Source organism: Branchiostoma floridae, chromosome 8 (assembly GCF_000003815.2).
Source record: "Branchiostoma floridae strain S238N-H82 chromosome 8, Bfl_VNyyK, whole genome shotgun sequence".
In the NCBI taxonomy this organism is placed as follows: Eukaryota; Metazoa; Chordata; class Leptocardii; order Amphioxiformes; family Branchiostomatidae; genus Branchiostoma; species Branchiostoma floridae.
The window spans coordinates 8,252,553-8,279,806 of NC_049986.1; the positions used below are offsets into that span (position 1 = coordinate 8,252,553).

Below are 27,254 nucleotides of genomic sequence, written 5' to 3' on the forward strand. Positions count from 1 at the left end.
ATTTCATTTTAGCTGTAAAAATGCAAAAAAATTAGGACTTTTCATATTGTAAGTTTGTAACCCACAAAAATTAGACTTCACGATGTCCTCACGCTACTGCGGCATAGAATATTAGCTCCTTGAATGTTGGTATGGAATGTAACAGAGTTGCTTTATCTTATTACATAGATAAGTGCCCCCCAAAATTGACTTTGATAATTGAAGTTCTACAACCCTGACTCAGGCTTATATTGCTTAGGTTGCCTTAAGTCTGCTCAATTTGTTTGGATTCTTTTTCTTAGAGGAAACATGATGAACTTGCCATGGGTAGAACTAAAAGTCAGCTGATGAAGGCCGGCCACAAGGTAGACTAAGTTAAACATCAGTCATGATCAGTGTCAGCTGTACATGACAGAGAAATGCTTTGTTTGGCTTGTGTGGACTTTGTCACAGAGACAGGGTAGCACAGTCACATCTAGGTGTCTCAGACGTGCAGACAGATTCTAACAGGGGAGGACGTAGTTTAACTCCGGTTGATGTAAAATGGTGGCAAGGTTCAAAGGCAGAATGCCACACCGGAATTTGCACAGAGGGATTTTTGTACCAATTACCTGCAGGAACAGTCTCTTTTGTCTGCTGTCTCTACAAGCTAAGTCAAGTCAGCCCACGTACAGTCTGGTACGAAATAACCCTTTTCCCAGTACTAGTCTACACATTTACGCGAGGGAAATCTAACCTTAGGAAAAGTGCCAGTCTGCATTGTTGACTCAGACTTTGGACAGACTTCCAAAAATACCTCCAAGTAAATAGTAATGCCAGCATGTACATGGTCTTGAGACAATGAGCCTCTTGTTTAGCTGAGGTAATTACGGTAGTTGTTTGGTTCACAAACTTTAGTTTAGTTTATTACTTCCACTGAAGGGATTGCATCTTACCAGTGTTGTTGATTAACTGGACAACGGAAGAAGATATGAAAGGATTTTTGATTTTATAGACTTTTTGTGGGATTATGGTCATGGTCTTGGCTTGAGAAATAACTGATACACATGTGCAGGTCCCCTCGAATCACCATATGTATCTGACTCTGGATTTGTGGGTTCGGGTTTGATCCTAGGGTCCGCTGCTGTTTGGACATGTTGTAAGGGAATGTATTTGTCATTTTGGATGGTGACGTAAAGTCTGCGGCCCTAAGTATGAGCGACTGTAGCGGCAAACCTCTACACATCATAGAACCCAAGACACAGAAAAGAAGTGGTGAACCAGTGTGCTTGGCTAAAAAAAGCCTTCATTGCATAATTAGCCAATTGAAAAAGCATCATGCCTCACTTCAATTGAGGATGACAGAAGAAGAGGAAGAAGACATTTTGAAAAAATATGGGTTTGTTCAATTCAAAGGATTCTGACATTCCATCTTGAATCCAAGAAAGCGGCAATATTTTTCATCTGTCTGTGTGATAGTCTGTTTATGTGGTCCACAGTGATTAAAATACCTATGTGCACTTTTAAATCAGATGGAGAAATGACCTTTATCACACATACCCTCCACCTTTTGGCATAACCCCATTTAGAGCCTACAGTGTATTATTGCAGTGGCTTTCTAAGAAACTTGCATGTATTTTGCAGCACCTGTTGGCTGTACCACAGTTTAGTATCTACAACAAGGTACTAGTTCACTTCCTTCTGTCCTCACTTTGGTCCCCTGCCAAGGTTAACAAATGAAATTGGAGGCAAAAGTCTGACAGCTAGACACTTCCAGGGGATTTATTTGTCAAAGACAAGCAGGGTTGTATGGAAGTGCCTCGGAGTTCTAAATCTTTTTATCAGTGTGATCAGCTTGTTTGGTTCTCCTACAAATAGGACAAGGATTGTGTGTGGCTCTCCTAACCTCTGTGTACATCTAAAGGCTTGGGCAGCATCCTGGATGGTTATAGGTAAGGTGTGCTGTTTCATGCCTACTGAATGCCTTTGGCCTTTGTTTGTGTTAGAGGACATCCTCCTGGTAAAAGCCTATGATCCCTTCTGACCCCTTGAAAGCCAGATTGACCATGAAGGTATGTGGGTCTGGTATGTAAACTGGCGAGCAAGGAGGGCCAATGTTGTAGTCAATTAGCAAGAGTTACTCACCTTTCACTGGGGGTAGTGATGGACAGGCGCTACCTTACCTGTGTGGTCACTAAGATCATTTTACCTCTGAGTTTGAGTGATTTGTCTGGCTCGTGCTGGGTGTTTGTGGGCATTAGTCGCCAACTGTAAGCTTATTAATGGACGAACAATGTTCCTAAACACAGGTGCATAACTCGTGTGTAATCCAGGCCTGGAAACCAAGAGGAAATATTTTGTCTGGAGGTAGTCTACTGAGACTGGTGGGCAACTCCAAGGCTATATAGTAAAGAGTAGGGGTGGGTACCGGTATGGTGTACCGGTACGAAACAGTTTTTTCTTATTGGACCGGTCCAGAAAAACCGGACCTGAAAGAATTTGGTGGACCAGATGTTGGACCTATTGGTAAATGAACAGATTATATGATCAGGCATTCACACGTTTTGGGGCTTACCAGAGCGAAGTAGAGTGGAGTCTATAGTCAAGTTTACAGCCAATCACACAGAGGCAGTTGTAGGATTTCAATATGCCAGTGGGAGGCTAATACGCCACAAAACAGATTTGTTTGTAACGAAATGGACCATAGTTTTGAGTATCGTCCATTCACAAATTATTGTTCATTCACAAAGACCTGGACCTGAACTAGCCTGGTTACCAAACCCCAGCCCGATCTCAAGTATCTATACATGAAATATTTTGAGGTTGGGGTATGGTATCCAGGCTAGACCTGAACTGGACCTGGACCTGAATTTTCTGATACCCACCCATAGTAAAAAGAGATTCCCAGGGGAACCCCAGGTGATTGTATGGACACTAGATTAACATACCTGTAACCGAGGAGGCGTATTCCAAACAGGTGACTAGACACAAATAAATAAAGCAATGCATCTCGTCTATACTTCAGTGGTCAAACTCTATACAATAGGCACAGCCAAAACAAATATACAGCTAAACAAGTGTATCTTGTAGCTTCCCCATAAAGAAAGAGAGCTAGGGTTAACCTGTTTACCTTGAAGGGTCTGTAAGCAAGTTGTACTGATCTGGAATCCCGATGATTGATGTGACGTCCCTCCTATGTTTTTCCTTGTGTCGGTGATGCCTTTGATTTCTCTCAGAAAGGGGAGGTGGGTACCAAGAGCGTTGGGTTTCTTTCTGCAAAGGGTCATGCCAGTTTGGTTCTTTTAGATTGAACAAACATCTTGTACATTGGGCATACTTGACACCTCAGATGACACCGTCTGTGAGGTCCATACATGGTTGTTGGATGGATGAATAAAATGCAAAGGTTAGGTATATAAAGGACTGTTATCATTTCAATTAGGTGAGTTATTGCTTATTGTAAAAAAAAAAACAGTTTTCTCAATTTCTGCTCCATGCAGATGAAATTTGTTCCTTCAAGTTTGAAAGTTTGCTGATGGAGATTTTTTCCTGAAAAAATTGTTTCATGATTAAGAATAAAGAACAATGCTGGACTTGTTTGCCCATTGTATTAATTCCTCTGTATGAAATATAATGGGGCATAAGTTGTGCTATGATTAGCAACTCGGCACACCTGTATTGATGTTCATTTTCTTATCTTGGTGATGGATTTTTAACATAGTATCAGAAAACCACAACTTAATTTTTCTCCCACACAAGTTACATGTCAAACTGACCAGGCCTCTGCAAGGACAAACAACTTGAGTGTCTGTCCCCTGGACCTATGGCAGATGTTCTGTCATTTATCGGACTTACACCTGGGTGTTCTGTTATTTGTGAAGCCTGTATGTGGTTAGGGGACCCACTAATGATGCTCTCTATACAAACCATCTGGTCTTCCTCCCTTTTCTTACAATTCTCCGCTAGTTTACACATGCTAAAGCTCTTTGGGAGGTCGTACTTAACAGGAGGATAGAAGCTGTCTATGATTCACAAGAGTTTGAAAGGGATGTCTCACATGGCGTGTGCACCTGGTTTCCTGTTATCTAAGCCTCACTTCCTACACCTGTAAGCCTGTGTACCATAAGAGCACACTTTTGACGATGTCATTGAAGTCGACATGTTTACCCTTTCCAACTGGTGTGTCATATACTGGACCATTGTCCTAGCATACCACACATTAGAAATATGATCAAGTCTCAATTCTTTCCCCACTTAACACGCTTTTAATCCGTCCACTTGTTTGCTATGAAAGCATCAGTTACTTGTGTACTAGCATGGTATTCAGTACCTGAAGGTGAGGTTATCCTTGGTGGCTACAAGCTGCACCTGTTCTGACTTATGTGACCTTGCCAGGTCAAGTAGGGCTAAAGGCATTGATTTAACTTTTCTTGTCTAATGGTCTACATCTAGATCTACTCCTAATCTCCAAGGAGATGTCTAGGATCCAGTACAGTGTTTTACACATGTTTTTAAGGCTTTTTATAAGTCATTTGAGTGATCTGTTTTTTCCTCAACTCCTCAAAGATAAGGAAATGCAGACCACTTGAAAGACATACTGTACATAAAGCCTGGGAAGCCTGCGTACCGTAAATCTTTAAACTTTTGCGGTGATATAACTTTATAAGTTTTGACAGTGACTGTTTATCCACAAAATTATGATGCAAATACATGTATCTATCTGCAATGTATTTCTGCTGCACTATAGATTTGTTTCAACTACTTGTTGAAATACAAGGAAAAACGTTGTTTTCCTCCTTGTCTTACTGCAAAATAAAGCCATTAAAAATGTAAATGAATTTACAGTACAACACTGAACCAAACCCTGCATTTTCTTATTGGAGATTGATAAACTTGTTTTTTTTTACCATTTTCACACTCCTCTTAGTCTAGAATTGAGAACATGTATGCACATTAGGTTCCTGTTTTTTCCATCATACAACCTACAGATGTCTTGAAATTAAAATGGGTGACTGCCATGATTAACACATATCGTTGCCAACACAGCATTTGATTGAATAACCATAGCCGGTTGTAAAAAAAATAGTTCCTACTCCCCACAAAGATCATAGGGAAAAGGAATGAGTTTTCCATGCTGTCTTTTATGTCTCTATTTGCACTAAATTATAGCTAGTAAAACTAACTGTTTGAGGAAGTGCCCCCATTGAGAGTCAGCGGTAGCCTAGAATCTTGTTTAAGGGGGGACCAAACATTTCAAGCCGATCTCACTGAAGCTTCGGTACAATCGTAGCCTCCATAGCAGGGTCTACAGGCCGGCAGTACAAGGACCCAGTTCAAAAAGAAAAGGCCAGCAAAAGTGTATTATGAGCCAAAAAAGCGACGAACAAAGGCCCAAAGAGTCTGCTATAGCCTTAGGGGCCAACAGTACAAGTGACCCAGTACAAAAAGAAATGGTGTAATTATGAGCTAAAAATAAAGATGAAAAAAGGCCTGAGAGCCTGCTATGGAGGCTGGTACGTTGGCAGTATCGCTGCGACCAGCAATTCGACAGAATGCTCAATGAATTTTATTGATTAAAAAAAATTGCTTTTGTGTTATGCTTGTGTCCTTTTAGTCATACTTGTAGTTGTACATTTTGCAGTATGTTCCCAAATTGAAGTCAAGAGTAATATAAGTTCAATCCAGAACGCATAGACACTACCAGAACAGTGAGATCCCCCTTAACAAGTCTCCAGGCTAGGTCAGTGAGAGATGTACCCCACAAAAGGTTATTTACATACCTGGCAATTTCTCGGGTGACCTGATGGATTCGACATGTCAGGAAACAATAGGTGCGATGAAACGTCTGTTTGTTTATCTTTCACAGGTGCGGCGACTGAAGAAATATTGCATGTAACCGTGTCAGCTGGGAACAAAGCCGTTCATGTTCAGGTGAGTGCGCAGTGTCGCAACATTGTAACAAGTGTGTGGACCACCGGGTACTGACCATTGTAGGGACAGTGCATCAGGTACAGGTGATACAATAAAAGGGACATTTTCAGCTGTGTTTTCTCAATATCTTTGCAACACCTCCCAATACAAGTTGGTATGTCAAATATGATTCAGAGCAGGGTTCTGTGCAGCATCCGTCATTCTGTCCTTTGACGGAATTTTGCTGCTGGGGACGGACATAAATTTTGATGGACAAAGATCGGAATGTAAATATATCAAGACAGATGCCATTGAACCAAGCAGAGTCTACCAGCGGAATTTGCTTCTCAAAATGCAGGAAATAGCATTTCAGAGAGTCTAAAGTTCAAAATTTTCCAGGGGGAGCATGCCCCTGGACACCCCTTAGGATTGTCATGGCTTTGGTGCTCGACAGGATTTCCAAATTCACAATCCAGGGGACGGAAGAAAATTTCAGGCTGGCTAGAACACTGATTCAGAGGCAAACCATGTGGAGAAATTTGCCATTATTACATCAACAAAGTGTAGTGTTCCTTTGCTCCTTTGCTCCCAAATCCATTTGAATTATGATTTCATACAAGATATTATCCCTCACCCAAAGAGGACAACTAACACAGTTGATTTGCCTACAAGGAAATATCTCTGTGCCATAGACAAGTGAATTATGTACAACATGTATACAAAGATAACCTTGGTCTGTTAGCCAGCTGTCTACCTTGGTTTTATAACCTTTCCAGAGCTGAACTAGACCTTTGTAATTGGCCTATAGCTCTTGAAGGGTTAAAGTCTGCATGGACACACACATGGATGTGTTGATACCCTGCTGACAGCCTACTTCAAGGCTAGAGCAAATCCTTCCTCTGTATGAGTCAGATTACCTCCCCCAGTCTAGTACTGAAACCAAAGTCTTTTCCTCAAGGCTGTCTTACTATCTACATCTGGCATCTTGGGCTGAAGTCACACTTAATTCTGACCCTACACACGTTCCCTTATTTTCCCACCATTAGCCTCTCCCCTAACTTTAACCTTTGATTGAAATGAAATGCCTTCTTGTACAGAAACTGTCATAGAATACCTGAACAGTAATGGGATAAAATAGGAGGAAATTGGGCTAAATGGAAAGAAAGCTGTGCCAAAAAAGCTGGTCAACTCCCCAGGGATCTCTTTTTCCTTTCTTCAAGCTCTGCTGAAGGTTTCTTGCAATGGAAGTAATGTCAGTTGTCATCTAACCTTTTACCCACTATGGGTGACAAACTGTGACATCATACTTCAAAATTGGTACAGTACTGGTACTAAGGCAAGGGTAAAGGTTAAAATCTACTCAAAGGCAAATCTATAATTAATTCTTCAATGACATCATTATCATCGTCTGTGCTTTTATTTAACTTTCTGAATCATGTAGTGTTTCACCCTCACTTCCTGTGTGCACCCACATGTCTTGTTTGTATGTTAATATACAGTAGTATCGTACAGTATTACTGTTGTACCATTGGATATATGAATATACGTTCAACATTAATACATTTACAGGTGTAACAGCCCAGACTGCACACCTGGCCAGAATAGACCCAGGTGTCCATTTTGGCCATGGGTGTATTCTGGCCTGCTACACTTGAACTCCACAAGTATGACATTCACAGTATAGCAGATTGAAGTCCAATGTCAAATGCTATGAAAAGCTTGTATGATAAATGTTACTCATCTTCCTACACACCTCCTACTCAACCATCCCACACAGACATACTATTGCCATTTGTAAACTGCAGTATAGACTTTAGGATGTAGACAGTGAAAGATTTTCTCATATAAAATAATCAGCCAGTAACCTCCTTTGTGTAGTATACGAGTAGTATACATGTAGTGACTAGTAGCAAGTATAGTATAGTATAGTATAGTATAGTATAATATAGTATAGTATAGTATAGTCAAGGAGGTTATATTCTGAATATAACCTCCTTGGTATAGTATAGTATGGTTGTTTCTATATTTCATCAGATGACAGACAGACAAGACCAGCATTCCCTCCGCACTAGACTGTAGAAAGCATTCATCACATAGAGAGCACCTTAGTAGCGAATAGAAAACTGGCATCAAAGGCTTCCGGAAATTATTGAAGTAGAAACCCTCTGAAATGCTGTTTTGAGAGACAAACAAAGGATATCCAAAAGGGCCCAAACACCTGTCTGAAGTGTTGATCAGCTATTAAACACTTCTCAAGTTTGGGAGAGATAAAGTTTCAGGCTTCTGCAGGAGGCATACATCAGGTGGATGTGAAAATGTCACACTGTTTGATGCAGTATGTCTTATCTCAAGGTACACTAGTGCAGATACAAGGACACATCTGAAACAATATGAGATAACTGTATATTTCCTCAAGTCAAAGATGGATTACTGTACATTGGTGTTCCGGAGAAATCACACCTGGTATAAAGAAAACAGTAGAATTGCCATTTACTTATACCTATAGGAATGACGAAGCCGCAAAAGATTTCACAAAAACCCTGATCAAGGGCGTTCAGTTGATCTTGCCCTGATAACCCTCAAGTAGTAACCACCACTTCTAAAATGATTGGAATTAAATGAGCTATTATAAGAATGGCCTTGGAAAGGAAGAGAAATATACAATGCAATACCAAAATGCACCTTTAATTCAGCAGTATACATGTACAATCATTCTTACCTGTAGTAAGAAATGTTGGGGCTTTATAATTATGGGTGTTAACCCTCCTCCTACTGTTTAACCCCACCAGGAGGACAAATTGGTGTCAAAAGGCTAGCTCAGCATGGGGAAGGTTAATGTACTGGCAAATCAATCAGGAAGTCAAAAGCAAAACATAGGAAAACACAGGTATTATAGAAATAGCATGAAATTGAATATTTCAGTAATAGCAGTGAGTCAGTAGGTTTATTTTTTGTGTGGCCAAAATACCTACCCCCTTTTGCTACAAAGCTGTTGAAAACAAATAATCCAATGGACCGGTCTAGCCAAAGCTTCCCCCCTGCTGTGAATAAGACTAAAGGTGTGAAGTGATGAGATGGTGTATATGCCAAGCAAATACTTCAGACATCTACGCACTTGTCTGAAAAGATACCATTAATTAGCCAGCGATGTTTATGTTACTCCTTATCGAGGCTAATGAAATAAACAATGATTATTTTCATTGTAAACAAGCCTATTGTGTTTCTTTTCTCCTGAGAGAGATTTGTTGATTGTGTAGGTAATTTGTACCCTCATGTTTTGGTGATAATATCCTTGTATATCTTGAGTATTTAATGAGGCCTACTTAGCCAAGGCCAATCCAAAACACTTGTATGGTTCTTACAGGCATTACTTCCAGTCAAAAGGAGACCTGGAGCTAAAATAACTTAATTCTAATCCAGCTAGCTCTGATGATATAAATCTTAATCATTATGATTAAGTCTGAGAGACACACTTTTAGAAGGAGTATTATCAAGAATGACTTGTTTTCCCGTATATTAGTAGAAAAAGCACAAATATATAAGAATGGATGAATAAAACATAAATGATACCGAGAAATTCACTATACATGAATAAATGAGACCCCTTGAATAAATGAGGCTGCAATCCAAGGATCCAGACTCAAGAATCACACAACAGTGCCCAAAGGTCCTGGGTTGAAATCTAGTCAACTTGTGCCCTTAAAAAGAACAGGTATTTTACATGACTTCACTTACTCAGGTGGAAATGAGTATCTATGCTGTTAGGGACGCCCCTCAGGTAGGACATTGAAAATAAGAACCGTTATATAATGATCAACATGATGATCACTGACACTGAATGTAGAAAGAAAGAAAGAGAGAGATGAAGGAAGGAAGAAAGAAAGAAGCACTCCATGCTCAGCGATCACTGTTGCTTTGAAGCTAGGCTTTACATTTCAGTGTATATAGACAAATATTAGTCAATATCATTCAATGAGAATTATTCCATAGCATTTATAACACTCACATTAATAGCTACCATTTCTATCTTCTTTATTTCTATCCCTCCATCTTCCATAGCCCCTAACCCTCCCAAAGTGCATGAGCATGTGGATAACTCAATTGTCTATGTTTACATAACACCATGATCTTCCTGATTCACCATGGCCCATGGGACTTCAAACCAAACACACACACACACTGACACCCTGGACAGACTGGACCAGGCCAGTTGACACCCAGAATTTTTCCAGGAATATTTATGTTATGTGTTGCTGCCCAAGTGTGGAATGCCCCTTCCCAAAATAGTTGTAACTAATTCTGAGCAAGGCTGGCTGCATAGCTGGGGCACCCTGCATTCCCCGGGAAGCCGAGACCACCCCTGGAACAAACCAGCAAACAAACTTGTCTAATCCATGATGGTGAAGGACAAGGGAGAGGGTCACGTATGTCCACAAAATGTCGGTCCTTGTTGCAAATGACACCCCTCCATCCCAGGCATTTGCCCTAGGCCTGGTTGGGTACACAGGCAACTTTCAAATGTGTAAGTTGACCTTACTGAAGAACCAAGTGGTATCAATGTTTTTACAAAATAGAATAGAACAGTCCAAAAACACCTCCGCTAAAAATGAACTGTGCAATGTGATGATGAACTTCTATATGCCTCGGACTTCTCAAAATAATCTCCAAGCAGATCCTACAAAGTCATAAGATAGTTGGAAGAACTATTGTGATGCCCTTCAACTGGCCAGAACTATTATCTTTATCTAGTGATTGAACTTGACAGTCAGTCAGTATGATTTTCAGCTTGAATGTGATTTGCTTATAGTCTTTCCTCTGTTTAAAAGTACTTTGCAAAGTCCCCTCCAAAAATATTAATAATAGGTCTAACAGAATTATATCTTTATTGCACATTCATGCCCAAAGGCTAATTGCAAGTATACATGGCAATACAATGATGATAGTGATACGGTATAGTATACAATAACCAAATGAACATATTAAAGGTGAAAGACATCAACTAGTGCTACTTCCAATAGGATTAGTTGCAACAACTTTTCCTTTGTAAAGTTGTAAAAATTGAAAAGATGGAGGAATGGGGATAAAATAAAAAAAAAGGACTGGCAATGACTGACAAGGAAGAAAGGACAGACAGTTCCCTTCAGGAAGATGCTGAAACTGTGACAAACATAGTACACAGACACTGTCTTGTATCACTCGATGCTGAATCTCACACGTCTAGACAACTGCAAAGACATCTGAAGAATCTGGTCTGACGATCTTAAAGGATGCTGTCCTGGAAGAAACGAGCTTCAACAACAAAGTAAGGGGGCAGATGTCAGCCTCTTCCAACAAGCCATTAAAACTCTAAACCAAGCTTCTGAATTAAGGCCTGAGCAGTCCTTCCTCTACATGTCCTAATTGCCCACGGATGTGTAGGGTAAACTGTAGGTCAACCAGAAGGAGCGATGTCACAAATTCCCTGTAATTGCCCAGAATCATGGTCAAGCATTGACAAGCTGTGCTCTACATAAGTTTATACCAAATTCTAATTGCAAATGCTAATTGTCAACAGCAAGATATCGTAAATATAATGAATGAACTTATGAAGACAATAATAATGTAGCTACTTCAAATGCCAATGCAAAGCAATGGGAAATGAAGAATCCAACTGTTTTTGTGATTTTAGGAGAAGTGCATCTGCAAACTTGGAAAAATTGGCATGAAAAATTGGTGACTTCTTTGAATAGCTGACTTCTTCCGTAACCCATAAATTAACAATTATGAGATGAAATGCTTGGACCTGTCATCCACTGCATTTGATTTACAATGTTTACAAACTCATTAAAGACTTCCACATGAAACCCCAGCATGTTCTGAAACATCTCACTTCACCGTCACCACCTACTTCAGACTGAAATTTTATATCCACTTTATCATCGCCGTCCAAGAGTCACCCTTCAACCCAGCCACATGTTTCCAACCACAAGGATCACAGTAGGAGCAGCTGCTTAACTTTGTTGTCATTGACACATAGCTGAAGTGTCTGGCCTTTCATTTGGTGGTGGATATGCTATACTTTATCCTGGGCATAGGGGAACCTTACAGGAGAGGTAGCAGACTTCTGTTAGCTTTGGTGAGCATTTGGCCATCTTTTGTAGTACCTAATATCTTTCACAGACTTCTGGAGGACTGCATTTTTTCTTTTGGGAGCACTGAGATTTGCAATTTCTAACATGGGATAAGGGTCTCTATCAAGGGGTCTCAATGCTGGAAAAGGGAGTACCGAGTGTGGCAAAACTCCCTTTCCTGGTATAGAGTCGCTGTGTTGAGAAAGCGTGAATCAGAATAACATGAAATGCAGCCACTTCAGAAGTCTGCGGAGTAGGCTACAGCATTTGAATTGATTTTGGACACAAATGAAGAACATATCTGCATTGTTACCTATTGTAGTGTATCATTGTATTTTGTTGTCATTCTTCTTATTTCATAGAAAGACTGGCAATATGACATGTATCTACTACAAGTATATAAAGCTTGTTAGCCTTTATCTGTGGGGTTACCTATTTCCGTTGTATCTAAAATAGTTTCAAATCAAAATATTTTCAAAATACAAATGTATTACCACCGTCCGTTGACTTGATATCCCAAAATACAATTTGTTTCAAATCAACGAGTATAGGTTACCCAACGTATATATGTGAACTGGTATTAAGTCATATAGATATTAAATGATAACATTGAAATATATTTCTTCGACAACCCCCTATATTATTTGTGACAGAAACTTAACATATGTCTACTGATCTCTTATTATGATGATGAAAGAAAAATGTAATAGCTGTAGATTTTAAACAGGTGTGTTTCTTTTGGTCACCCCCTACTTCACAACATTCCCCCTTTTGAGACCCAATATCCAAGCCCACATACCTCTAACACAAACTCACGTACCCTAGTTACATCACAGCCTGCCACTAGTGAAAACCTGACTGTAGGCAGCACTGTTGGTGCCTAGTCCTGTTTAAAACTGTCCAATTTGTTGATTGACCAGCATGTGGTATTGAAAACAGTTTGCCAAGACGTCCGATTGCCTCTTGACCACCTCTGTATTAAAGTTTTAAACCCCCACCAATGCAGGTCTCATGCTCAGGAAGGTTTTGGTGTAAAATATAGGACATGTGGGCGTGTATCGTCCCGTCTGGACACTATCTCATCATCGCACTTTTCTGTTTGTATTATTCTTCACTCTCTGATTACATCAATGCGGAAGGGGGGTGGCCCGCCTTCGCTTACTTCCCGCTAGGGCTTCCTTTATCCAATACGACCGTCTGGACTAGAGCTAGAGAGACCAGTAGATATATAATCGTCTCGCTAAATTTGGAGCACTTGTGCCCACACTTACTCCTCCCAGGCCAAGACATATTGACATCGGGACGTTTGGAACTAACTCTCCGCTCTCTTCTGCAGCCGGAATGCTCCGAGGGGTGAACTCTTTAGGACAGGGGTGAGTACTAAATATTTGGATGCGCAGGGAAAGTAAATGAACCGTTGTCAAAACATATGGCCCCGGCATGGATGAACTTGCCGGGGGAAAGGACGAATGTGTTAAGACTTATTCTTCTCCAGACAGCGGTGTTATTAAGGGTGAACGTTCTTGACCTTGTAGTGAGGACAGTAAAGAGAAGATTCCAACGGAAACAGCTTAAAATAGTGACCCCAAAACATGAAGGGAGGAGAATTAGCACCGAGAGATAGTATCTCTATCTGTCTGCTCATCAGGCATCTATCTTGGGCGGGCCGACAGATGTGGTAGTCTATCGGGTTACGGGCTTCTATTTGTGGGGTGGGGCTAAAGGGGGCTGGGTGCACGCTCTCTCACATATTGGTGGGCAGTCGTCTACTGAACTTATAACACTGCGAACGGAAACAAATAGACAACAGTCACTGTGATGAATCTGTCTTGTTCAAACAGCCGCTGAGGTTGTACCTGCTGTTGGAAGAAGGACACGACGTGGCTGTTGAGTTGGAGGAGGTCGTGTGCCAGAAGCAAGACCACCACTACTACGAGTCGTCCCCTGTGTAATGTTCAACCAGACTTTCCGCTGCCATCATTTCCCCCTGGGAGATTCTCCACCGTGGTACGGCCTATAGAGGACCTACGTCATCACTGACTCATTCTTTTTCTGTGGGAGGACCTACCCCAGGATAGGAGCATTCGCAGTCGGAGTGTCCAATATTTGAACCAGTCCGGAGTTTGACTCAAGAGAAACAAACCTCCTGACGTTTTCTTCAAGGATTCTTGAGTTTCGTACGGAATCTGCCTTGAACCACATGTGACGACTATAATTCCTTTCTTGAGACGTACCAAGTGGCTACCATGTGGCAGTGCCAGCTCGCATCCTTATGGATTTTCGAGTGACCCCTTGTTGCGTACAGCCACCGATATCGTGGACGCTGTGTGATTTGGGTGCATGATTTATAAAGTGTGTAATGTTGTTCGTTCTTGTTGGTTCTGGGCGTTAGTGCTTATATTACTGGAACGTGCCGCTGTGCGTTCGTTGTCATCGTGTATGCGTGTGTTTACGTTCCGGTGCAAATTATTGTAAGTAAACCACGCAGACGGAAAATTTGACCGACACAGTTTGATGCAGAGGAGCTGGGATATCACAGCCACAGGTCGTGTTGATAGAGACTACACTGTGGACTACTAGTGGAGGAACGTCAGACTACACTGTGGACTACTAGTGGAGGAACGACGAACCTCGATCAATAGTGCTATGTACACTCATGAGAAGTGCACAGACGGGAATGACATTGAACGACAGCCCACTCTGCCGGTAAGTCCCATTTTGTTTATCAACATAATAATTTCACAATGTTCATCATGATCACACACACATGTACATAGAGGCTGTCTAGTGATGCTATAAACCATAATTTTGGAAATTGGAACACAGAAAGCTAAGATTAATTTTTGGCATCAACTCTGTTCTTATCACCGGAATCTGGGGGTTGCTGGTGGGGGTAACGTTTGATCCACTAGTACTGTTTACTTTATCTCAGTATCAACGGGAAGCCCCGCAAATGATGCCAAATCTAGCTTACGGGGATAAAAGCGAAGGGTTTATGTATGTGTGTCCCAAGGCCATTTTGTTTTACAAGATGATACGTAAGCAGTGTTCTATATCAAGATCCATGACATCGGTCACCAAAAGCACGTTTTAACTTAGCTGGTTTGCTTCGCATTCCGGTCATGGCTGTCAACATCTCATGCTTAATCTCAAGATTCCTTAGACGAGGGCCTTCAGACGATTTCCGACATCCTGGCGTATTGGTATAGGCGGTGGTTAGACCAATTACTTTACGAAAAAAGAGGTGCGATATTGATTTGTACGTCATTGATTTTACGAAAGCATTTCACTTATCACAAGTTTAAATTATGCACCCTCATTTATGACCGTTGGAGATTGAGTTGTCGGTGAGTCAACAGTTACTACGGGTTTAATGGGCGACGGGGTCTTGAGAAGTGCGTTAAAGAGTGCAAGTTCACGACCTTTCTGGTGACCCCTTTTTATGTGGCTCACTTTGAGTCCGTCAACCTGTTCACACCCTCAGCTTCAGACAGTTTGACGATCTTTGACGGTTGTCTGAAGCACCCCTTTGTTACAACCTTAGTTCTGTCTAATCTCCAAGCTGATTATTATCCTACGGTAGCATTTAAAGATAGTATCAAAAGCTTCCAGAGGAGTGAAGCCGGCCTATGAGTGTGCTGATGACTCCCTTTGGTCAGCTATATATATACTCCTTAGCCACTTTAATACTATCTTATGTTACTGGTACATCTGCCTGGACTTTAGTTCTGCAGGAATTTCTGCGTTTTTGACAGTGGTAAATGATGGCAATGGAAGATCTATACGCAAGTAGAATACAGTCATTGCCCCGACACGTGTTCGATGCCATAGGGAAAATTTTTGGGTCTCCCTCTCAGTCTACGTAATCTCCAAGCAGATCCTACGGTGCCATAACATAGTATCAAAGCTGACCAAGGAGTATATCCAACCAAAGGCAGTCACACGGGCACTGGATACATGTATACACACTCCTAGGCCGGCTTCACTCCTCTCCCAGCTTTTGATACTAGCTTATGCTACCGTAGGATCTGCTTGGAGATGAAGTCCGCGTGCCAGTTTGCTAGCTGGCCAACACATGGCCGAAAAACGCCAAGCCGACCCGGGGGTGTAAACGATTCCTGACATTGATGACGATTGATTCACCCACTGAGCGGCCCGGTAAGAAAAACCTGGGCAAACTAATTGGTGGGTGTACTGGAGTGTAGCTGTCAAAACCTTGCCAGACAAATAAAACTACTACAATAGTGATCGTCTTTTTTGTGTGTGGTCACATTCGACGAAGATCGTTGTACGATGTCGATGTCGTAGAGTTTCCACATAGGCTGTGACGAAACCGATCACCGACAATTGCTCTTAGACAGCATTTTCGGTAACAAGACATCTGAATTTCGTAAGACACATGTATAACCATCCCAAGAATGTTTGCGATTGTACAAAGATTGTACCACGAATTTGACCGAGCCCCGAATCTAACATAAAGCATTTATCAACAACAGTTAAAATAAAAACACGATAGCAACACAGTTGTTCGATACAGTTGTTTACCAATGGTAAAAGATAACCAGGTGAAAATAACGTATAGAAATTATTCTAGGCACAAAAACGTTATTGGGTCCATGTTGATTTATGGATATGTACATAAGATAACGAGTCAAGGCACAAATTCATGGCTATATTTATCGATTGGATATTCTATCTGTATTTTCTATTTGATGTTACTTTGTTTTAATGGTAATAGTTATTGCAATCTTGTATAACTATTTAAACATATGCACATGCACTCTCTAATATCTAAGAATCAGCGGCTCTTTGGTTACACTTCTAGTGCTTCTGGTGGCTCCTGACATTACTTGACATCGATTGAGTTAATTATACATCTGCGACATGCTCTAGTACACGTTATATAAACAAGTGTTTGCGACGCTTCCTTCCCAACCAGACAACCGCAGTAGACAGTACTGTTGTTTCAACTGCAAGCTATCTTGTGTCAGATCCTTAATATGGGGCAACGTTGCGTTTTCTGGGCGCACGTACCCCCGTATCGAACGGGTTCCTCTTGGGCCGCTAATCGTTCTTCGTTAGTCAACACATACCAATGGAGGCATTTAGCCATTTGGCAGCCAGGCCTCTCGAGGGAGTTTCTCAGGGGGTTTCTCGTCTGCATGCTCACTTGTAGCAAGACGTCCATGGACCATTAGCCTGGGTGCCATCCTATTTTATAGTTCCCCGGAGCTGTCATACGCGCTCTCTCATTTTTATTTTGTGTGTCAGTAGTATCTACCTTTTGCCAGTTTTGGGAAAAAGTCTGGCAGCGATTAGAAATATTTAGCCTGGGTATCATCCGATTTCTACGGGGGCTCCTTGCACTCACTGCCCTTTTGCTAAGAAATATTAGTAGAGACTAGCTGCAAACCTTATCATAGAAGTTTGGAAACTTGACTTCGGTTATTGTGTACAGATCATACTGGAAAAATTGTACTTCGGACTGCACTTCACTGGTAAAACCGGATGTACTACTACAACTACTACTTCGGTTATTAAATCATATTTTAAATCATATTCGTCATATAAATCACTACTTCGGTAATTAAATCATACTTTATGACACCCAGCATTCTAGTGGTATGCAATACATTGAAATTGATGGAGAGAGAACGGAAATATGATCAACCAAAGTTGGACTTACAATTTGTAACATTGCGGCAGGCTATCATCTCAACATGCCATTTCCCAAATTGCTCGTATTTTTCAGCAACCCATGGAGTCTTTGTAGAGACTGCATGGACCCAATGTAGCCTGGTATACAAACCTATGATAAACTGCAGAGTCAAACTGCGTCTTCTCATGTGTAGAGACTTGGCAGCTATATGATAGTTTTGGGTACTTTTGGATACCAGGCTACGTATGCTCAGCGTAGGGAAATTGCCGATAGTGATGACAATATGCAATCACTAAAAATGATCAAAGCAAAGATGTCTTGTTTCATGTGCTTCTAATTCTTTGAGTGTCATCCTAGGCTATAGTGGTCTGTATATACCACATTCCGAAGTAACCAGAGGGTTGTCAAGTATCTAGCCTGAAAATTAGGGATACCATCTTGTGTGTCTGATACGACATCTACAGGGAGAACTAGCTAATCAGAAAATATTTCGAGTTCGGAAGATAGACTGTATCTTGGAAGCAAAAGCAGACAATAAATATTTGCTATGTAATATTCTCGTTTCGCAACATGGTAGTTCATTCTGCGGTGTTTCATAAGGTTAGCGACCGATGTCAACAGTTTGCTGGAGCAGCATCCCTAGACATGTTGTAGTCTCTACCAGACTCCGGCCTAGCCTGGGCGAATAGTATTAGTAATCAAAAGGGGACATTGGAATAAAAGCTTTAATAGTAGGAGTGATCTAACCGGCAGGCGTGCTATCTGGATAGACTGCAAAAGAGTTAAAGTTCGTTTGGTCAAATTCTTCTCTTTTTCGTCCAGCTGACACGTCTGCTTGGAGACTAGACATGTTGACCTCCTGCCCGTGGATAGATACCATGTATGTATTAGACACCAGGCCTACGGCATCCTCTGTACCGGCTTATCTTGTTATGGTACCGCCTTGTGTCCCTGGCAGGTTCCGATATGTATGCTTGTGGTTTGGCACAGGACAGGGATCTCTCCATGTATCTATCACATCCCCAAAGGAAGTGAGGTCACCGATACGGAACTGCTCTGACAAAATAGTAAGAAAGGCACAGAGACATCCCCATCCAGCGGATGGATGGTATGGCCTGTCCGATGTGACAGCTCGTGGAAAGGTGGATTCCCCAATTCCGTCCCTCCTGCTGTCAGGGAATCTGTACCAGATGGACAAGAGTGCCTCTTGAATGTAGCATGTCAACCCTATACTATACAACCTAAACTTAAGTATGGGGGAAAATCATAATGCCCTGGGAAGAATGTTGGACGACAATTTTTTTTCACCTTCCAGATATCAGAGGAGAATGAAATGTTCAGAACAAACTGAGCCTAGCACATACAATACGAAAATCAATTAAAAAAAGGTCAAATTAGTGTCAAAAACCAAACATTCAGCCTTCCAAACTGTAATTTTTACCAAATTTCAGTATGGGTCTGCCCTCCCGAGCTCAAGTACTTCCATTTTGTTATCTTTGCTAGAAACCAGAAACAACGGACTTTTCCCGAGGGATCAAGCACACAGTATCACACTGTTCGCCCTTGTCGGCATATATGCACACAATGTTTACACGAATCTTAAGCTTGTTAAATTCATGGTTCGGCATCTTTGCGCCAGACTCGTTTGTTACGTAACACTGTAGAGTTTGTTTTTTGTGGTTCAATTAGTTTATGTGATGCGCAAGTCCAGTAGGAATTCCTGGGAAGTTCAATCACTGTAGTGCTATAGGACATGTGTCCTTTTTCAGTTCCGCCGTGCTTTGCTATAACAAGTCGTGTTGAACCCACCTTTGCGCAAGGAGTTTGACCCTACATTCCCTTTACCCCAACACCAGGTGCAGATAAAGGGAGACATTTACACTCCCTCCCATTTCGTCTAGTGTCACATATTGGGTCTCCTGGGTACGAAAGTTCAAGAGTAACTGTTAAGCATTGCACATAAATTTGTGACTGTAGTTTTAGGTCAAAAAACGTATAAGGAAGACGATGATGGTGCCGGCAACGATTGCTTTGATGAGGGCAAATGCCTGCATAGCCTGAATGCCAGACTGTTTCCAAGGCCTGAGTAGCTGTAGGCTCGGTAAACAGACTGCCTTCACGGGCCATTTTCTGAGGAAATGCTTTAAATGTACGTGGTAGAGCAATTTCTAAAACATTACATTCCTGTATTTCCTTTATTTTTCAAAATATTATCAATATCCGTATCAATTTATAATTATATGACAATTATTCGAAAATGTTACAAATATCGTGAAAAAGCCATGTGGTGTCTTCGAATGGACTTGGAGGACGGCTTTCGAAAATTCATACAAAATAAAACAGCATTGGTTGACTTTTACACAACAGGTCTTCAACGATTACTTTGGCAGTAGACAAAATGTTCATGTTTTTATCATGCTTAGCTGTGCAAGTGTATGATCCTTTGGTGATATCAAAGCGTCCGGAAGACCCAATCAGCCTTTTAAAAGTCATATAATGTTAATTCGTCAGTTTCACACACTCCTTTTCCCCCTGTTTGCATGATGGTGTTAACCTTGACTGTACTAACGAGACACCTGCTCCTAACTACACATTCATCCGTAATGAGCACAGCCAACCCTTCAATGTACGTTCGGTCATGTGTAACGGCAAGGGCAATGACGTATTGTTGGAGTTATGTACCTTCAATGGATCCACTTGGCAAAGTGTATTTCTGTTGCCTGGGCTACCTGTCTTGGGATCGTCACATGGGAGGGGGTACATTAGGAGTGACGTCATAGTTGCCCTATACGTTGATGACCACACTGTGAGCTGGTGACGTCAGAGCTCGGACCACCCGCCGTGGACTAGGAGAGACACTTTCTGATACCTTTTGAAAATGCTCTCATTCACAGTCAAATTGTTCCAGTGGCCACCTGGTCTAACCTAACCTTGAAGAAATTTGGGTGTGGGTGTACGATTATTTCAAACGTATCGGGGTGGGTGGGGGTTTGAAACGAGCTATTCTGGTCTCTTTAAAAGCTTTTAAAAGCACGTGAAACTTGTGTTTGTTGTCATAGACATATTTACAGGCGACCGGAAGCCACAGCACCTGCCTGAATATGTTGCAAACGTGACAAGGGACTATGTCATCGATTCAAAAATCTCATGGAACGATGCAGCCTTTAGTTCTCCTTTGACCACTTGAAAGTATCTGACGTCAGATTCGGCATCTACAGAGAATCTTAAAGTTATGATAACTTGAAGTATGGAAGAATGTTTTCTTAGAACGATTATGTATAGGCACTTGCCTGGCCGTCATCTAAGCCTCTAGTGTCTGTACATAAATTGAAATTTTACTTAAAGTTGATTGGACTAGCGCTGTACTGAACTTAGATCTAGTATAGGTGAAGAAAAATATAGTTTGTCAACTTTTCTATAGCCACGATAGATCACGAAATACTAGTAGTACTCTAGTGGTTCACAGCTACCAAGTGCCTCTGAACCCTGAGGTGGCGAAGAGCTTGGAGACCACTTTCAGTGATGTCTCTGATAATACTGTCCGGGAGCCCGTTCCAGGTACTGTAGTAAGTGCGAATGAATGTCCTGCCAGTTGACCGTGGTCTTGAGACGGGTTTAGTGAGAGTATGTTTAGGGCTTAAAGGCATAGCTTTACTGGTGCGTGTTGTCCTCTTCGTAATAAGGGCTTTATCTTAATTCACGTCTGGTGGACACTTGACGATTATGAAATATTCTTCATTGACACGTCGAGAGAAAGAAAGTTATCAAGGGTAGCAAAGTTAAACCTGCCCGGATCAAATGTTGGACACATACACTGGTCGGAGTTGACCCAAAGTTTCCAATGTCCTCGTTATTTATAAACCTTGGGAGACCTTTTAGCATTTGCGGCGCAAATCAAACGTTAAGGGCAGGCACTTTTAAACAATCAACCCTGCCACGCGCGGAAGTGCCCTGCTGGTTTTTAATACGATGCATTTTATACTCCAGCATTGATGTCAACCAGAGGAAGGTATATCACATTGCCAAGTAAGCACACATACACCGCCATTGACAAACAGGTGGGAGGGCGCCGATCCAAAAGAGAGAGTAGCGACAATTACACACTTGGCTACCTCTACTATCCCTTTGCAACAGATTTGTCAAGCGATACTTTTTGACAACAATCCTGCGTGAACATGACAGGACCTGGCCGACCGCACTCCCTCGAGACTAACTGGAGTTGTTGGCCACTTCCCAATGGTACGACCTGTTTTTGTAAGGCGTGCTCGAATTGACCAAACTCGTCCCCTCTGTCAAGCTGCCCAAATAAACGTATCCTATAGTGACGATGTCAGGGGGCACATGTTGTTTTTAGATCTGTAATAAAGATGTTCTGCCTGCTCTCAAGCTGCGGATCTTTGCGGTAAGCCCGAAGGATCAGAGTGGAAGGCACGTTTAATACCAAAGTCCTGTGGCTCTGTCACGATATCTATCCCGGTATCTTTCCTATAGTTTGAACACATGGTGTCCCACTTGTGCTGAGTAGGTCCTTGACTACCAGGAACTAAAAGATACCATCAATGCCAGCACGCACAGATGACTTGGCTGTATAACGTTTACCATCACTTTATGTGACCTTTATGTGCAATGTACATTTTATGTTCGTTGCGCGCTGACGTTTTTACATTCGCTAGGAATTATGATGTGACCAAAGACAACGTTCCGTTGCCGTTTTGGGTGGTGTAAGCTAAAGATATCGTGTGTACGTGATGATTCAATGTTGACCTGGACGGTAGGTGGATTAACCAATGCCTAATCTGCACAGTGGACGTTGCTATCCACCCGAATTGGACAGATCACACGGGTGCCACCGCTATGGGAGAAGGCTATACCCTAGGGCTGGATAATATTTGCATGACCCCAATATGTTGTAGTTTTTCTACTCCAAACATCAATAGGGCTGACATGTATATATTTCTCAAGGGAGGAGAACACAAGATCCACACGCCCAGAAAACCCCCTGTGGAGTAACAGCAGATAAAATGGAACAGCCCAGGCTTACGGACTACGTAGAATGGCGAATCCTCACCCTTGTGCTAGATCGTCTTTCATGTGTTTGGGTAGTTTCCTAAGCACTTACACCATCAGATTTACGTGTGGCAGGTTTAGTGGGGTCCAACTGAAGTTCCTGACGAAGACCAGCTATAGCATCCGTGGGCTCTGTGCTTCATGAAAGGAACTGATGAAACGTGACGCCAAATCTCAATGTCACGCGCCCAGCCCACACACACCTCACCATGTAACTCCACCCCACCCCCTTTCCTCACTCACTACGTCATGTGATGGGGGGAAGGACGGCTTACGGATACCTTGTTCGTCGACCGCGAACTTGTTTGTTAATGCAGTCGGCATCATTCTGCCATTGGGAGGGGAACAGAGGAGGTATTGTTCCGGCGTAAGGAAGGGTCGTGGCAATGGTATCCGACGACTGAAGTTTCTGGCGGCCTGTACCTATAGACCTAGAAGCGCGGTTGATGTGTGTGCTGCGCCGCACGTCAAAGACTGTGTGTGTGCTATACGCGGTGGGAGCACCTTGCGAACAGTGTCATAGCCGAAACGGCCGTCGGAGATCGAGACAGGCAAAGATGTAAGTTGGCAACGCTTATGTTTTAACGATGTTTACACTCGTTTGGTTTAACATTCTTTTGCGGTTCGGAGGAATGTTTTGCGGCTGCCAGACTTTGGTTAACACTTGGCAATGTAGGTAGGTGACTTTTCTGCCTAGTAGTAGTACTAGAAGGGGTTAACTTGTTCCCGCGTTTAGAATAGTCGGTCAACTTGCACAGGTGGGAGTTGTGAGAAGTAACAATCTAACGTTACTTTTACCTGTCTTAAAATTTTGAATCCTGCTAGTTTGTACTTTTTTTGTCCCAAAGTGACAGAAAATCACTTCTTACCACCTGCTTTTGTTGGGATACTTTCTTATGTGATTTACTGGCTTTTTGGTTGACTTTGCTGTTTTCACTGTGTTTGAAAACTGTCAAACAAGTAGAATGTTCCCCCTTTTTTAGCAAAACAAAAAAACAACAAAAAAACAACAACTGATGTTGATATTGAAGATTTTTGGCAGGGTTTGGCTGAAAATTTTCATGGCCTTCACCCAAGTTTTCGATGGGCATGCATGAACTCAATGGGCACAATTTGTTTGCATAAGGGGCAGTTGGGTGTGAAATATGTCTTTGAATAAACTAGCTGTTTGTGCTATTGTCTTTTCTCTCATTGTAGTAGTAGATGTAGATGTTCCCTGTTTAGGGTAAAGTATCTGGAATGCACAGAAAATGAAGTTAGCTTTGTGGAGATTTTGTACTTGCAACCTTGTGCCTTACATAGGGTCATGTAGAGCATAGTTTCTTTTTCATGAACGTCTTGTGGCTTTGGTCTTTCCAATGAGGTTTGGTCTTTCAGACTTCACTCTTAAGAGCACTTTTAGCTTCTTGTAGTGGCGTTAGACTCGCTCACATCCCTGTTACAACTATTTAGAAAGCAAGGAAAGGGGCACTTGGGGAGACCTTAAGAATACTCCACCAGCCCTTTGTTGTTGATACAATAAGAGATGTTTACATAAGGTAAGGCTACTACATGTACTGGGGTGAAGTCAGGAAACCAGGGTTGGACAAGTTTCCTAAAACCCACTTGTCCTGTTGGGCAAGTAGTTAAAAAGTTTACTTGCCTGAACCAACTTTTTACTTGCCCGAAATTTAAATGACATTTTTCTATACATTTTCACTTTCATCGATGGAATTCTTGTTATAATGGCTCTATTTTTCGGTGTTGACCAATGCTTGATCATGACTGTGAAAAGTGGCAAGTATATCAAAATCTCACTCAATGGAAAAAATCCAGCTTGGCCAATCGGGCAAGTGGGGTAGGACATGCACTTGCCCGATAGGTATTTTCGCTTGCACGGGACAATAGGGCTAGTGGACTTGTCCAACACTGGAAACCATTTTCAAAACCTGCCAACTTCTTAAGAAGCTCAGGCATGAGAGCTTCTTTTTGGTAACACACAGGCATTTTCAACAATTTTAAAGAAGAGTGATTGCAACAATGTCAGTTTAGTCTACATTTTGTATAGAGAACAGTCTTTCCTGAGTCCTGACCTTATTGTTGTAAGTCAGGAATTTTGGCAAGAGTACGCCATTCCCAGCAATTAGGTTGGCAGACTCTGTCCATTATGTTAAGTCATGCTTGTCGCTTCCTATATCTACCGCTGCATCTCTATTCCACCTCCGGGGTACAATTTGAGCCCTAGGTTTCGTACATGGCATCTTTTGTTTTGAAGATGGATAAGCTAGCTTTGTACATGTCGTTAGCGAGCGGATATAGAATCTGTAGGACTCAACTATGTCTTATAGCATATCAGAAATGCTGTTGTTCATTTGACTTTCAAAGTTCTTCTTGAATGTTGCTGAAGAATAATGAAGAAAATGAGTGGTTTGGAGTCTAACCACTTGTTTCAGCATCATTATCCTGAGCCGTCAAATGTTAAATCTGTGTACCTCACTGACCCTTAAAGCTTGCTACTAGATACAGCCAGCATGATAAAACAGCAATCACCAAGAAAATGTGTCACAGGGGTTATGGTTGCATGCCTTCTTCTGTGAGGAATAGTGAGTTATTTTGATTCATTTTTTGTCTTTCGCCGCGCTTCCGCGGCGAAAGGCAATCAGACCGATATTAGATTTCTGTCCGTCTGTCCGTCCGTCCGTCCGTCCGGGTCGACCATGCCATACCGTGCTAGCGAGATATTCTACCCTGTAGATTCGACGGTATGTAACGTTATGACATACGTATCGGCCTACCATGAATGTGCTGCTTGGTTTGCGGTCCATGCCATATCGTGCTAGCGAGATATTCTACCCTGCAGATTCGACGGTATGTAACGTTATGACATACGTATCGGCCTACCATGAATGTGCTGCTTGGTTTCTGTATGGCTTATAAGCAGGAATTTGCAGAGACGGATGTGAACGGTGAGGATTTCTTCGTAAGATTGTATACAATTTATAAACTAACATGTTCGCTGTTTGGTTATAATAAAACAGACATTGTAGAGAACAGTTTGACATGTCATTTACTTTGTTTTATGGAAAATCACCGCTACAAAATCTAGAATTGTGTAAGATGCGTGCGCCGCATCTGACATGGTGTGGGAGGGGGGCGTATTCGGAAATTTCTTACTCTAAGAAATTTCAGGCTATTTTCGTGTAACAAACTTCTTTCAGCAAAATAGTAGCCCTCGGATGCGTTGAAAATAGAATTACCCACATTTAATTTATAATTTCGAAAGGGAAGATTCTGACCGAGCTCGACGGAGTGAGTCTGACGCGTGACGTCACGACTCCGTCAAGTAAAAGCATAATTGCGTTACTAAAAGAAACGAAACGTTCCATTAAACATACCACGGACCTGTTTTAGTTTAAAATATCTACCTTTCACATGATCTTGCCATTAAAAAAAATATTTCCATTACTGTATATGCCATGTTAATATTTTATGTTCAGTTGTTTATGGTGACAATACTTTGTTTGTTCTTGCAGAAATTCAGGACACATCTACTGATAAATTTGATTACTACAGTGCACTTTCATAAAACCCTGTTGTACTGTAACAGAGCCGTTCTTAACAGCGAAACAATCCGAATAAAGTTAACATCATTCATGCAGTTGTGTTATTATACAGTTCAAGTAAAATATACTCTGTGAGAACCACTACCTTACTAAACAGTTATATAACCTAGCACTTGACCAAACTGTGCCAGAGCTGCCAACGTTGCAGACTTGGCACCCACGCTTGACCAAACTATGCCAAACAATTTTACCTACACAATATAAGTAAGCGAAAGACTAGCTTTTTTCAGAAGCTCTTGTTTCATTTTAGACAATTTATTATGAATTCACCGTTAAATGCAATTGGTTGCTTTAATTTTACGTAACAGGATTTTACCTTGTTCATCATTGAACATTATCAACAACAAATAGATAAAGAAATTTGTATTGCAAAGATGACCACCGTATTGCCAAAGAGTTATGACAGGGTGTCCAATTGTGTCCCTGTTCACATACGCATCATCATCATACTAGTTTTGCCAGACACACTGGTGCCTGAACACAAAGGAACGATCCATGGATCTGATTTCCTAAACCTTCTGTTAGAGCAAGTTAGCCTATGGTCATTTTAGGCCCTCTTGAATTTCCTGCTTAATTTTCTGTAAAGTGTTACCATGATCCCCCCATGCATACCCTTTCGTCACATTTAAAGTGATGCCAGGATCCCCCTATGAAGACCCTTTGTCACATTTAAAGTGATGCCAGGATCCCCACATGCAGACCCTTTGTCACATTTTATGCCGGGATCCCCCCTTGCAGACCCTCTGTCACATTTGACTGATGGTGTAATGGCTAACTAGACCCAAATCTTACCACTTACCTAGCAGGTGGCTCTCATGGCTTGCTGCCAAAAGACTCCATCTCTGTATATTGGTCTCTACAGTCCACAGTACATGTATGCAGTTGTCTCTTCTTTGCTGTCACCAGGAAGATGATGTTTTCAGTGTGTTTGTCTGTGTCTGTGTGTTT

The 27,254-nt window shown here is 41.7% G+C and overlaps 1 long non-coding RNA gene across 1 annotated transcript; it reads left to right on the forward strand.

Moving 5' to 3' along the window:
- Positions 1-5,692: 5,692 nt before the first annotated feature.
- On the forward strand, positions 5,693-14,703 carry LOC118421661. The gene is made up of 3 exons (XR_004831857.1): positions 5,693-5,889; positions 13,315-13,351; positions 13,820-14,703. It is a non-coding gene; the product is annotated as an uncharacterized LOC118421661 (long non-coding RNA).
- The last annotated feature ends 12,551 nt before the right edge of the window (positions 14,704-27,254 follow it).